Raw genomic sequence first — 12224 nt, forward strand, 5'->3', positions numbered from 1 at the left:
CGCTCAGTCGCGTATGGAATTTAATTTTCTCCTCGCTTTACACCCGACCGATCGATTTCCGGTTCGGTGACGCACTTCCGCTCAGCTCGGGTTCTGCTCCGAGCATGGCTCCGAGCGAATAAACATAAACGCCCCTGTTGGCACTTGGCCTTCGGGAGAGGAAAATCAGTTGCGCTGCGCATGCGCTAGAAGTGATGTCACGTGTCTCTCTTTGCCGCCGCCGTGCCGTCTGCTCCCTTCGCGTGCGCATGCGCTAGCAGACAGCGGTTTGTTTGTTTGAGGATGTGGTTTGTGGTATTGTCCGGTGAAGCAACTTTGTCAAATATTCCGTTCAAGTTCCTCGCTGGATGTCCCGCTCGTCCGTCGATGTTCAACAGGTGAGGGAACGTTTCAGCAACGCCTGCGAGTTTCGTGATCGCGGTTCAAAAGGTGAGGGCGTCTGTACAAAATTGTAAAATGGGCCGCTCTGTTACTACAGGTGCACAAGTGCCAGTCCACTTTTTCTCAGCTGCACCCTCTCAGTTCAGGCAGCAGCAGTACCAGGTGTATGTACATAACTTCCAAGTGAATTAAGACGCACGAGTGCAATTCTGAAGCTGGTAAGTACGTCTCATGCTACACACCATTCGCGTTCAACGCTCTTATTTTGCATGTGTTGTAGCAAATGATTCAGTGGCACAAACCGGCAGACTGGTGCGTAATGTACACCCATAGTGCCAAGTTGGACGAATTGTGCTGACGTGTTCGTGAAATCTGTGTAATCGGACTGTCTAATTGTCACCTGTTGTATATTAACACCGAAGTCGGTATATGAGTAAGAAATATCGTGGTTTCGGCAATTATCAGTAATCTTTCGTTGTGCTTAATGATTCCTATTATTTTGTATTTGTGTTTTTATTCAGAATTATCATACTGTATTCTTAACTGGAGCAACAAAATTACGAAACACATGAGGATTGTGTTGAAACTGAGGACATTGCTTATTTTTACTGATTTCAGATTTTCAGGCATGGAGAGAAGAAATGCAGGATGCAGCCAAGAGTCATTTTACTAAAGGTACAGGGGTAAAAAGATTGAAAGATGGAGGTTTAAAGTGTTATTACATTTGTAACTGATCAGGTGCTTTTATAGAGAGGACACATCAAAGGAAAAGGTCCATCAAATCACAAAGTTCCATCAGGCGTGGGGACACCTGCCTTGCTGATATGTCTGCAATGTTCCAAACTGGCAAGGTCTTGTTTGTCTTCCAAGCTTCCTATTATGCACATGATTTTGGGCTGTCCCACACCCCACTGACAAAAACAGAGGAAGATGCAATAGAGGCGGCCCGTGCAGGCACTTGTAAAACACTATGTTGTACTGGAATGTCCTTTTTTTACCTTCAAGAAACTATTTGTTTATGTTAGGGAAACTACGTGACGGCATTGCACTCAGCGTACTATGCAGCTCAGTATTCGGGGTGTGCTGGATGGCACGTTTCAAAGGATCCAATTCACCTCACTACAAGGCAGTACTTGTACACCACCATGAGGGAGAAGTTACCCGTAAAAAAAAACTTGTTACAAATTAAGTTACCGTGTGCAAAATGTAACTAAGTTAATAACGAAGTTCTTCAGCATGAAATGTAACTCGCAGTTACTGAGTTACTTAAAAAAAAGAACGAGTTACTTCCAAGTTACTTCGGACACAAAATAGCATTATGCAGGTGCAGCGCGCGTGAGCAGTTGAGTTAGACCTTGAGTTGTCTGCGGAGGAGTGCAACACGCTTAGATCGTTTTCGTTTATGTCCAACAATAGACCTCTCCATGTTTGTAAACAAATGACGTCATAGTGACAATGAAAAAATGACTAGGACGTCATAGTGTTTGACAGTGCCAAAATTTGGTAGAATTGAACTAAGCTCGAAGCTAGAAGTGAACAAGGTCACGCCCGAAAGCCACGGTCTTGAGGGGATTACGACATGGTCCCTTATAGGGACTTTTCTTTCAATGGGAGACAGCGAACAAGTGCCCGTTCGTGGAACCCAGCCCTCCTTCCGATTTGTTTCGGTTTCAGTCTGTCTACCATTGTCATGATGACGTTTCTCTGGTAGAGGTCTATTCGAACGCTTTGCATCTTACCCCCTGTGGGCGCACAATGGTTCAGCTTCGTTTCAATGGCAGCGGTTCTTACTTCCTGAATAAAATACTGTCATTGATTGAATATCACGTTTTATGGCAAAAAATGCCATGAAGGAACCGGAGAGAAAGCAAGAAAATATGTGGACGTGAGTGAAAAGCGAGTTAAAAGTAACTTGGAACTTAAGTTAATTTGGCAAAGTTACCTCTAAAAAGGAACGAGTTCCTCTGAAAGTTACTAAGGCGCAAAAGTACCGAGTTAAGTTACAAGTTACCAAAAAAAGGACCTTAGTTACAGTAATGAGTTACCTCGAACTCTGATAATATATGTTACTGTGAGAGGAAACATGACGACAATCAAAGCAGTGTTGCCCTGTTGGTCAGTTCTATCAGAGCCCAAACAAACAGTTCACTGCTTTCCCTCACACACAAAGGCAAGAAGGATGATCCTACTGTCTTTCAACGAGGAAATACTGACTTGTTGCAAGATGAGGATTTATTGCTAGTTCTTATGACAGGCATGGCAAAAACAGCTGTTAAGGCACTTGGGCACCAACAAAAGTGTGATGAATATAGGAGGAGCACGAAAGCTAGCTGGTGTTGACTTGATGTTAATGCCGAAGTGTACACTTTCTTTTTACCCTGTCTCTCTTGCACTTTGTGTATTAAATCTTCATTGCTGGTTCGTGTGTCTATGTGTTCGTCTCGTCCTGTGTTTTCCCTCAAACTCATGGCAATGTTAACATCAAAAGAAAAGTGTGCATAGATTCTACACATAGCACCACAGATGGGTCATTCTATGTGATAGTCATGTACTGCCACTTCATACATTTTGGGTAATGGTTCAGGTGAAACACTTTACAGCAATGCATGGTCTCCTGCATTGACTTTTCAACTGAAGACAATATGCCCCATTTTGAGCTTGGTCTAGGTTATATTACAGCAGGTAAATACATTTAAGTGTACATACATACACATAACATAATTGGCAATTTGTATATCCTATAAAGTGCTCTGACCTGAGAAATCTTGTAGAAAAAATTGTGTTAATATTCTGCCAATAAGAACTGGGATAAACTTTTCACTCACTTTCCACTAGGCAGTTTGTTTTATTCTGTGTGTTTATATCTCTCCAGTACTGAGTACTCTCTTGCAATATAACGAGACAACTGCCCCCGACTGATGGATTGTTTTCTTCAGCTGCAGCAGATGCTTTTTACCATGAAAATACTAATATCAGTTGGCATTGCACGCATAAAGCCTTGGTGAGCTCAAAGCCGCTGTGTGTATTCTTGTGAATGATTTATCTAAGTAAATGTACACCCTTCCAACAACCATCAGCCAACTCTTCATGACTATATATAATGCATAATTATTTAATTAGATTAAAGGAAAAATATACTGTCATCACACCAGCTCAATTGCAGTCTTTCGTTATCATCAAAAATATGGTGGCCGGGGTACACGACTCTCATCAACATTATGATAATGTAATTCGCATACAATGCTCAGTCATTTTAAAATTTTTCATGCACATCAGTATGCCTTGTATATTCAAGTTGGCTTCTATCTTGTCTCATGCTAGTGTTGGCTATCCGTGCGGTAGCCAGAAAATATTGTGTGTGTGGGGGGGGGTCTATGGGGACCTCCCAGATGCACTACCAAAGGTACGATCTTGGGGGGTTTGAACCCCCCTGGCCATGCCCCTGTTGGCTATGCTATGCTAAACCTGCTGTGACACTACTGAACAAAAATGCCAAACAACTCCGCTTTGTCTCAACAAAGATGCAAGGAGTTAAAACGGGTGCAGCTATGTGAAAGCCAACCACTGCAGAAATGCTAATAAGAACAACAGTTCTGGAACCTTATGTTCGAACAGCTACTGGGAATTCAGAAGATCATACTATATGCATGAAAATAACTAGCACAATCACATATGTTTGTATGTTCATGTGTCTTGTCTCAGCAACTGAGTTCCAATGTATGCTTGATTGCATTTATTTAGCATTTGTTACAAGAGAGGCAAAAGTCCTCAAGATATTGCAAATCTATATTGCAAATCTACTCAGTATTGGCCAGCTAGATCACACAACTTGGTTGATTCATTTTATCATGCTTTGTTTCACACCTCAAGGAAACGTAGCTCTTCGGTAACCTCAGTGAGCCGAACACTCAGTCCAGTTTTGGGTATTTTTACTAGTGTCGTTAGCAATACATCGTTCCAAAATACCACAAATTCCAGCTGGACACCATATCAATGAGCCTGTTGCCTTGCACCTCATCGGAGCGGCCCCCTGCTGGCTAGCAGGAAGATATTGAATAAGAAACAGGTGACTGGACTGGCTGTTCTGTGCACCTCTCAGTGTGTGTGGCCGCTCCTGTTTGCTGCTAGGGTGTCACTCCCATGAAGAAATGCAACACCCCATAAACTTTTGTCCCAATCTGTTCGAATATTGATGCACAGATGATGTGAAGAAAGCCATAGCAGCAGGGCAGTCTTCAGAAGCAGCTTTTCAACCAGGTTCCAAGAGTGTGCCAAGCAGCAGGAAATACACCCAGCCAGAGGATCTGTTGAATTCATGCTTAAGGACCTTCACATCTACATCATTTACTGATGAATGCAGCACTGTCATGTGACAACACATGACAGTCCATTAATGCTTTGAACATGAATTGAGCTTTACGCCTCTGGTTGGGCGTGAAACAATGAATCTTTCAACAGCTCATGACCCATTTGGGGGTCATGACCCACAGTTTGAGCAACACTGCTCTACACATTCATTCCAACAATAATCTGGCATCCTTCAAAAACACCATCAAACAGGACTTTTCTGCTGATACGTAGGGTGACATGCAATTACTTTTTGATTATGTGCATTTCTCTGCTGTGCAATATCTTTGCTATTTGTTTCTTATACTTGTCATGTGTTCTTGGTATTTCTGTTCCCCTCAAATTGTGTAGACATTTGCATTGACTGTGTCTTGGACTGTTCAACAGGGCTTGCCCTCTCAGTCTTGTTATCAGTAATCAGTGTATACTGTCATGGAATAACAATCAAAACCTGAAAACTGAAAAAAAAAAAAAAACATCTGAAACGCATCTGTCTGACTGATTCCTCTAACAATCTCCTCACAAATGCTCGATGAATGATAGTTCATGTAACCACTCCTCTGGTTGCATGGCACAGGATATGCACCTTAAAGATGTCGTTGTGGACAGAAACAAGCTGTAACAGACAGAGGAAGTTTAGATGATGTGGTGAACCTATGAGTTTGTTGTTGCCTTGAATGGGCAATCATTGCTCAGAGGTAAAACTTATTTATGTTGATTACTGCCTTCAAAGTCTAACTATAAATTTTTTTGTTCTGCACTTGTCTTGGTACACCGGAGTTCACCCAAATGACTTTCTAATGCGTTTCTGCAAGAGCAGCCTTATGGGAAGAAATAGGCAGCAAAATCTCAAATTGGAACACTGACCTTACCGAGCAGTGTTTGTTAGTTGTCGGGGTTGTACAATGTACAGCTTGGTACAAATCTTTACGGACCACCATGGTGTCACATTTCTCCATTGGAGTGACACCCTAGCATCAAACAAGAGCGGACGCACATACTGAGAGATAGACCCGTTTCTTATTCGATCTTTTGCTGGTAGCTGGCAGGGGACCGCTCCGATGAAGAAAAGCGCAGTGCCGTGAACTTTTCTCTCGGGCTGTAGACGCTGTTGTGTTGTACTCATACAAATTCTGAATTGCAATCTTTGGAAATTTGAAACCATTATGCCTTAATTGTCGGCTCTGATCATGAGCGAGATGGTAGAGGGCCCCGGAGCATACGTCCCGTTATGTCCTGGAACCTTGCCAGTCTGGAACGTTGCAGACGAATCATCAATGCAGGTTACCCCACGCCTAACGGAACCTTATGATTTTATGGACCTTTTTCCTTTGATGTTCTTCTCTGTAAAAGCACCCGATAAGTTACAAATATAATAACACTTCAAACTTCCATCTTTCAATCTTTTTACCCCTGTACCTTTAGTAAAATGACTCTTGGCTGCATCCTGCATTTCTTCTCCCATGCCTGAAAATCTGAAATCAGTAAAAATAAGCAATGTCCTCAGTTTCAACACAATCCTCATGTGTTTCGTAATTTTGTTGCTCCAGTTAAGAATACAGTATTTGAATTCTGAGTAAAAACTAAAATAATTGGAATCATTAAGCACAACGAAAGATACGATATATCTTACTCATATACCGACTTCGGTGTTAAGATAGAACAGGTGGTAATTAGACAGTTCGATTGCACAGACTGTACGAACACGCCACCCGAATTAGTTCAACTCGACACCATGGGCGTACATTACGCACCAGTCTGCCGGTTTATGCCACTGAATCATTTGCTACAACACATGCAAAATAAGGGCGTTGAACGCGAATGGTATGTGTGTACTAGTGTAACAGAGCATGAGACGTACTTACCACCTTCAGAATTGCACTCGTGCCAATCACGAGGCAAAATACAGTTCGCTATTAATCCAGGCTATCCAAGATATAAATTATCTGTATACACTGGGCGCCGATATTTTCGGGAAACTGGATTGGATTGAATAGGATATTCCCTGACGACCAAGCACCATTATGGATTTTACGTCCACTCTTAACGGCGCCATCTGGATGGAGAGGGACATGTCGGGAAGACGCAGAATAGCAGAAATGCATGCTAGCAGAACTGATTGGTCGGTAGAACCGCTAGTTGTAATGGCGAATTCGGGTGGTCATTTCGGAGCAACTTTTTTTGCCAGATCTCGAGCAGTCATGTTCGCTTGGTCAAAATGAAGCAAATCTCGCATGTTCGCGTGGCGCTTTCCGAGCGCTCGGAATTTGCTAGCTAGCACTTTTTTTGCCCGGTCTCAAAACGATCGAGCAGCAGATTGCTCAACTGTATCCGGTGTCGTCACATCCGCACTGCAACGGTGGCGTGTGCCCTCCACTGATCTCTATCTATAAAGGCTGGATGGCGCATGGGAGAGGGGCTCGCGGGGGAGAGGCGTGCATTCGGGCCGCCATGTTGGGAGGCCCTAAAGCGCAGTGTGCGCCCATAGAAAACAATGGGAGGCAACGGAGATTGTGAGTATTTACAGCGCTGCAGGCGTTGATCGTTGCTTGTCATCACACAATTTTGTAAGGTGCCAGTATACTGATGTATCCTAACAATGTTTCACAGGTGTCCTGCCGTTCGATTCTTAATTACGTTATGTTTTGCATTCCGAAACTAGACCGTCACAGCAGTGCAGCGCTGGGGATTGTACTACAGTACACATCCCAGCCAATATTTCAACAAGAAACGATGTGAGGTTAACAACCACCATGTATGTAATATCCCGTGCTGCGTTCTGGACAAAAATTGTCCCATAAAGAACGGTCCGGGAAAGGATATACTCGCATGGCAGAAAGAGATCGTTCTGTAGAATCACAGCCGTTGTTTTAGCCGTGTATCGGTTTCGTATGATTTATATCAAGCACCGCCGCAGAAAGTGTCTTTTAGTGAACGACTGCGGTGCTTTGCCTCGCGAATATGGACACACCGAAGCAGCCCAAATACGTTGTGAGCGTGACGTAATTGCTTCACGCAATTAGAACACGCTCGTTAGGACAGTTAATCAGGTAGTGATGTAAGCTTAATCAATTAAGTTACTTAAAAGTGGTAACACCTCCTTGAGACGCAAGATTTACCTCTTTTTGAAGTACAGCCCTTCTATGTTTGTTTGTTTCTTCCTTCATTTGTTCTGATTATTTGCAGGCGCGGCTGTGCCAAACTGAATGTCCTTCTCGAGTGTCCTTCACATGCTTTTGCTGAATACAGCTGCAGCGTGAGCAAAGCTGCTTAGGAACGGGGGCCTGCTATCCAGTGCTGACTTTGTCATGCTTGTTATGTGGAGCACGTTCGAAAAAATGCAGCTGCACATCTGAAACTCCAATGAGTTCATCGTCATCTAAAAGAGAGCGTCGTAGCACCGTTGTGAGACCAGACACGCTTTCTGAATATCTTCTATGGCACCTTCCACAGTTTGCACAATTTTGTTCAGCATCGAAGTCTCTCATAGGAACCACTTCGCATTAACTGTGACTCCCATCTTACATTTTGATGTGCAAGGGCCTTCTTGCACTACACACGTATGGTCTGCAACAGGATAATTGCAGCAGGACGATTTGGAGCTTGAAACAGTTGTGATTTTGTCATTTTGGCCCTCGTGTGTACCCCGTCTGTGAAACGTAAACAAAAAAAATCTAACACGATATGCTTTTGTAAACAAGGTCACTGATGGTGAGTAAAGAGAATATACAAGTTCAAGTTTATTCAACATTTTATATCATACATTATATTATTCAACATTTTATATCACGTTTATTAAAGTTATTTCTTGCACTTATGCGTTTCAGGATACAATGAACGTGCAGGGAGGTCACAAAAGACTACATTTATTGTTTTATGACCTTGCTACAATGACAATATATATTTTAGGAATGACAATGGACAGGTACTGTCTCTAAATTTGTAGCACTCAATTTTAGGTTAGAATGAGCAATGAATAGCAACTTCCCTCCTGGTATTTTCTTATATATGATGAATTTTGAATTTAATGTGATCAAATATGTGTTAATATAATAGTATATATAAGAATATAATACGTGATAAATGAATGTGATCAACAGTAGATGTAAACAACACCGGTAGCCAGAGAAGTGCATTCTCAAGAAATAATTTTCTTCTTATAGCATATATGTGCATGCCTATTAACTGAAACAATTATCACGGTTCTCACGGTTTTAATTTCTGAGAGTGTACTGTAGAGACGGCTTAGATCTACAACCGTTAATACAAGGTATTATATACTGTGAATACATTTAAAAATCCCATGTGACACATACTTTCTGGAGGTGCTGTGGTAATCAAAGTTTGTGGGCATTACGCAGGTTCTGCACCCATTTCTTGAGTATGTCGAGGCAGCTGTGAAGTAACCTGCATTGATGATGATTATTCCAATTTTTATGGTGCATCGACAACAAAGGAAATAATACATCAGAACATTGGTTTGGGTGCAACCAGTTAAAAATGAATATGTTGTTTAATAAATGCATTGGACAAATGTTAAAACATCAGTTTAAAACATGGTTTACAATCCCTGTATCTTCTAAAAATTAAAAAGATGAAAAACTATTCTAAAAAGAATATGGCGAACTCTTCTAAAAAGAATTATAATCTCTAATTATTATATTGCTGGGTGAAGGAGCCTAAAGTGTAAGGTGTGTTTCTGATGTGAACATGTAAGAAAATATGCAAAACTGAGAGAGGCTAACCACAGTGCATGCACTGAGGTTGTTCCTTCCTGTAAAGTAGAAACCAGTGGATGAGGAACGTGATACTTACCTGTACACCCAGCCGTATCACACTACACAGATTATTCACTGGGTAGCCCTCATGACGAAACCTGTATTGAGAGACCACTTTTGCCTTAAAAACTGCTTCAAATAGCACGACACGCTACAAATTATTACTATGTAACAAGCTGACGATACAGCTCAGACAAAGGCGTTATTCAAGTCGCGCCACACCACCGTTACGTAGGATTCTTTGTCACAAATCAAACCAAGGCACAAAACAATACCAATACATGAAAAAAGGTGACAATCGTGGTCTCATTATGACGTAATACCGAACTTGTGCGTGAAGGTAATTCAAAGAAATGAATGTGGCACTTGCTTCCGCAGAGAACACCGTGTACCATGCTAGCAATGCATGCAAAAAAGCGCTCGAGTGCTCGCACATATATTGATGACAACACTACCTGTGTAGTGTAACGTGTTCTTTCAAGCATATTATGCACTCAAACTGTATTTGCCGCCGGGTAAAATGCAAGTGTGCTCGATTGAACGTCGGAAGAGCGATCAAGCAACCTGCATCCAGTGCTCGTTTTGGGCAAAAAAACACTTCATAATGGTCAACTAAATATACAGAATGAACGCCTATTTATTCCTCGATAAAGAGTGACTCACCTGTATAAATTTAGGCCCTGTAACCTTGCCAGTACGGTTGGTACGACCGCAATTGCAAGAAGTTGCCATGATCGCTGCGGCGACTGTTGTGAGCACCGTAAGATGGCGGCCGGTTTCTTCACGCTCGCGCTCCCTATCCGCGATCCAGCCTTTTACAATCGAGATCAGTGGTATGTTGAAATCACGTGGTTTAGCAGACGACAGAACTCGAAGACTTGCGACCGCGACGCCCCTAGCGTGATCCAAGTACCTAAAACCGCTAGATTCCTAGCAATCATGTTCGGGTGGCAACGGTCACGTGATCCAGCTCGGTCGCCGACCTAGCAATTTCCGAGCGCTCGGCCGTTTTGCTACGAAATGACCACCCGAATTCGCTATAAGCTGCGTACATGAATAAAACTATGTCATAAAATGCAAACTTTTGGCAATCCATAGCGTTTTTCTCGCTATTTGCCATGGCTATTTGCCTATGATTGCTGTCGTTACTAGGCCTAACAAGGACGACGAAACATGTTATTTTCAGGCAAACATCGACACTGGAGCGCAATTTAAAGGTGATTTGCAATATAATTGCAACAGAATCTACACTTAGGGAATACAAGTCATGTAATTTGTGAAAAAAATTGGTCATGAAATCCTCGCTTTGCCGTTCCATTCTACGCCGCCATTTTCGGGAAAATTTTGGTGTAATGGCGGCCCGCATAGAAAACAGCAGCCAATGAAAAACGCTGAATTTGATTGACAGGTCGAGCCTCTTTCTTAGGCTCCTCCTAATGGCCAGACTCCCTTTCGCATACACGGCACTGAGCCAGACTAGCGTAGCCAGCGCCGTGTATGCCAAAGGGAGTCTGGCCATTAGGAGGAGCCTAAAAAAGGGGCTCGACCTGTCAATCAAATGGAGCGTTTTTCATTGGCTGCTGTTTTCTATGCGGGCCGCCATGACACCAAAATTTTCCCGAAAATGGCGGCGTAGCTTGGAACGGCGAAGCGAGGATTTCATGTCAATTTTTTTTCACAAACTACGTCAATTTTATTCCGTAAGTGTACATTCTGTTGCAATTATCTTGCAAATCACCTTTAAATTACGCTCCAGTGTCGATGTTTACCTGAAAATAATATGTTTCGTCGTCCTTGTTAGGCCTTGTAACGACAGCGATCACAGGCAAATAGCGAGAAAAACGCTACAAATGGCCAAAAATTGTCATTTTATGACATACTTTTATTCATATACACACCTTTGCCCGTTCTTGGTTCAGTCTTGTTATGTTTCATAGTTAAAATACGTATAATACCGGCAGTCTGTTCCAACTAGCGGTTCTGCCGGCCAAGCACTTCTGCTAGCAAGCACTTCTGCTTCTGCTACTTCTGCTGCCTTCTGCTATTCTGCGTCTTCCCGGCGTGCCCCTAACCATCCAGATGGCGCCGTTAAAAGTGGACGCAAAATCCATTATGTTGCTAGGTCGTCAGGGAATATCCTATTCAATCTAATCCAATCCAGTTTCCCGAAAATGTCGGCACCCAGTTAATACAGGTAATATATGGCTTGGATAACCTGGGGTTAATAGCGAACTGTATTTTGGCTCGTGATTGGCCAGAGAGCTCAAAAAGTGGGTGGAGCTCCAGGTATAGGCATGTTCCATTAATGGCCAGACTCCCTTTGGCATACACGGCTCTGAGCGTAGCCAGCGTAGCCACCCTCTAGCGGTCGCTCGAGTCAATATCTATCCACTACCAATACTACCATACTAATCCACCTACCAAAAGAGAGACACATAAAGAAACTATTCCAACATATTAGGTACCGAGGAATCAAGACCGAATGGATCAAACGCATCAGTAGGATCGACTCAATTTACAGCAAGGGGACGAGCCGGCAAAAGGCGACGACTGCAATGGAGTGGAACAAGCGGACAGATAAAGAAATGCAGAAAATAAAGATTGACAGATGGAGACAGCGGACCACCAAAAAGCAAAGCCTAGCCCTGTACAACCAACACAAAGAACAACCGGCCCCTTTCAACTTCTACCGAGGAGATCGCCAGAGCGGCCTGCTGT

The 12224-nt window shown here is 42.8% G+C and overlaps 3 long non-coding RNA genes across 3 annotated transcripts; 1 reads left to right on the plus strand and 2 right to left on the minus strand.

Moving 5' to 3' along the window:
* The first annotated feature begins 206 nt into the window (after positions 1-206).
* Positions 207-4044, plus strand: LOC135377810 (uncharacterized). Its single transcript, XR_010418203.1, has 4 exons — positions 207-377; positions 479-599; positions 1000-1056; positions 1132-4044. It is a non-coding gene; the product is annotated as an uncharacterized LOC135377810 (long non-coding RNA).
* A 57-nt stretch (positions 4045-4101) lies between these two features.
* Positions 4102-6768, minus strand: LOC135377809 (uncharacterized). Its single transcript, XR_010418202.1, has 3 exons — positions 6594-6768; positions 6148-6203; positions 4102-6072 (listed from the first exon to the last, which is right to left on the minus strand). It is a non-coding gene; the product is annotated as an uncharacterized LOC135377809 (long non-coding RNA).
* A 1705-nt stretch (positions 6769-8473) lies between these two features.
* Positions 8474-10318, minus strand: LOC135377811 (uncharacterized). The gene is made up of 3 exons (XR_010418204.1): positions 10170-10318; positions 9544-9604; positions 8474-9135 (listed from the first exon to the last, which is right to left on the minus strand). It is a non-coding gene; the product is annotated as an uncharacterized LOC135377811 (long non-coding RNA).
* Between the last annotated feature and the right edge of the window lie 1906 nt (positions 10319-12224).

Source organism: Ornithodoros turicata, chromosome 1 (assembly GCF_037126465.1).
Source record: "Ornithodoros turicata isolate Travis chromosome 1, ASM3712646v1, whole genome shotgun sequence".
NCBI lineage: Eukaryota > Metazoa > Arthropoda > Arachnida > Ixodida > Argasidae > Ornithodoros > Ornithodoros turicata.